The sequence below is a fragment of the Macrobrachium rosenbergii genome, chromosome 13, assembly GCF_040412425.1.
Source record: "Macrobrachium rosenbergii isolate ZJJX-2024 chromosome 13, ASM4041242v1, whole genome shotgun sequence".
NCBI classification, from domain to species: Eukaryota; Metazoa; Arthropoda; class Malacostraca; order Decapoda; family Palaemonidae; genus Macrobrachium; species Macrobrachium rosenbergii.
In genome coordinates, this window is record NC_089753.1 from 27,688,383 (window position 1) to 27,691,412 (window position 3,030).

The following is a 3,030-nucleotide window of genomic DNA, read 5'->3' on the forward strand; positions in this document are numbered from 1 at the left end:
GAGAGAGAGAGAGCATATGCAATACCCATTAGTTTTAACTTAACAATCTATAATCCCCTCGGGAAAAAAGTATAGGTCTATCGATTTCGGCTCCAAGTCATTCCAAGAACTCAAGCAGCAACTACGTAGCCCAATCATTGGGTCCCGAACCTTCTTCCGTCGGACCCAGAGATCTTTTTTTTTTTTTTTTTAATCACCATGGAGGATTCGGTTCCCTTTCCAGGGACGCGCCCCACTCGAAGAAAAGTTCGTTAAATGGCTTTGTTCCCTCGCTAATTTATACGAGCCGCTGCGCCGTCGCCATTACGATGCGATGATCTTCGAGACTGTGACTCTGCATTTAGAAGAGAATGACGGTGATTTAATTATTCCTAATTTCCTGATGCTGAATTTTATTAGGAAGTTATGGAGTTACCTACAGCTATTTATTAGTTTAAAAGATGTTATATATCAGGATTAAAACGGTACGGTAACAAATGATTACCAGAGCGCGTGTTAAATGCTTCATCACAGTATTTGGAAGTGGCTCCACGAGAGGAATTTAAAGGTCAAATTATCTCCGTATCGACATTTCCGGAAGCTTAACGTCAATACAGCCCTTAAAAACGTATGAACTTTGTTAGGTTATAAATCTGTGTAAAATAAAACCTAGTAAAACCTAACAGAACTTGATAGTATTACTTCAACAAGGCAGAGCTATATACGTTCGAACGAGGCCTAGCTTGAAACACAAACCTAGACCTATGAGCATAGAATCTATTCAAGCTAGACTCAGTGACAAACACTTATACTTAAGCATTCAAGTAAAGCGTTTCGTCTAGACCCATTGTTTCCCTTTAGAGGTACTTTCAGTCTCCCTGAAACTCTTGTATTTATTTATTTATTCATTTATTTATTTATTTTTGTGATTCATCTCCGACAAGGCCAGTCCCGAGCCCGTTTGATGACGTAAAGGCGAGGGAGAGAAAGTACTACCAGTTAGCGATAGTAGCCTACTGCGTGACGTGTCAAAATGAAGGGCATTCTCTCTCTCTCTCTCTCTCTCTCTCTCTCTCAGTTTTAAGCGTGCTGTGTTCATAAGGCGTCAATGACCATTATTTTTATGGCACTGAAAGGAAATAATCTCTCTCTCTCTCTCTCTCTCTCTCTCTCTCTCAATTTTAGGCATGCTGTCAATTTTAGGCATCTGTGTATTTTCAGCATCAATGACCGTTAATTTATGTCATTAAAATTAACTAATCTCTCTCTCTCTCTCTCTCTCTCTCTCTCTCTCTCAATTTCAAGAGCGCAATGCATACTCGGCGTAAAAGACCATTATATATGGCACTAAAATTAAGTACTCTCTCTCTCTCTCTCTCTCTCTCTCTCTCTCTCTCTCTCTCTCTCTCTCTCTCTCCATCCTCAGGAGGGCCTCGACGATCCCTGTGAGGTCTCTCTCTCTCTATCTCTATATCTCTCCATCCTCATATATATATATATATATATATATATATATATATATATATATATATATATATATATATATATATATATATATATATATATATATGTTCCTCTCCACCATGCAGAGTTGTCAGAGTGACACCTGTCAGAATAATCCCCCTCAGATGCACAGACACGCAAGCATACACTGTAGGAAACAAAATGCAGAGAAAATGGACAACAGAGAGAGAGAGAGAGAGAGAGAGAGAGAGAGAGAGAGAGAGAGAGAGAGTCATTATATACTAGAGGAAAAACACCTGGTCTCTGAACTGAAAACTTATTGTCTTTATTTGCGAGTGTGCGTTTTATAGGCTACATATGTGCATGCACATGTGTTTACATTTGCAGACACTTGCGTTCACACACACATACACACACATACACACACACACACACAAACATCTGTGTGCTCAAAACAGCTGACAGATAATTTTAAACAAATATACAACAAGTAATATATGCGCCGAAGTTTTTCGGCGCAATCGAGTTTTCTGTACAGCGTATAATCAAGGCCACCGAAAATAGATCGATCTTCCGGTGGTCTCGGCACATTGCTGTATGAGCCGTGACCCATAAACCTTTAACCACGAACCGGTGGTGGCCTATCCTGTATCATTACCAGAAGCACGATTACGGCTAACTTTAACCTTAAATAAAATAAAAACTACTGAGGAGGCTAGAGGGCTGCAATTTGGTATTGATGACTGGAGGGTGGATGATCAACATACCAATTTGCAGCCCTCTAGCCTCAGTAGTTTTTAAGATCTGGGGGCGGACAGACAAAGCCGGCACAGTAGTTTTCTTTTACAGAAAACTAACAAAAACCAGCGAAAAAATGATAAAAATAAAATTAATAATTTCTCTTGAAGGGACACCTAAGTCACGTGGAAGTTTGCAGAAAGGGTAGACGAGGTCACTGCCCTCAGCTAGAGGTCACGGGAGGTCAAGCGGAGATTATCTTTCTTCTCTGATGCACTGAGTATTATTATTATTATTATTATTATTATTATTATTATTATTATTATTATTATTATTATTATTATTATTATTATTATTATTATTATTATTATTATTCAGAAAATGAACCAGATTCAAATGGAACAAGGCCACCAAAGGGGCCACTGACTTAAAATTCAAGCTTCCAAAGAATATTAAGGTGCTCATTTGGAAGAAGTAACAGATGGTATTGGGAAATGCAGAAATAAGAGATCAATTATTAGAAAAGAAAAATTAATCACCAAATAAATAAATAACCAGATAAAAATTTAAATAATTATTATTATTATTATTATTCAGAAGATGGGACCCTGTTCGTCTGTACAGCCCCACCAAAGGGGCCATTGACTTAAAATTCAAGCTTCCAAAGAATATTAAGGTGTTCATTTGGATGCAGTAACAGAAGGTAATAGGAAATACAGAAAGAAGAGATATCAGTTATTAGGGAAGAAAACATAATTTACTAAAATTAATAAATAAATATATAAAACTTTAAGTAAAATACGAGGAGAATTGCATTAGGGTAGTAATCCATTGCATCTTCGCTTGAAC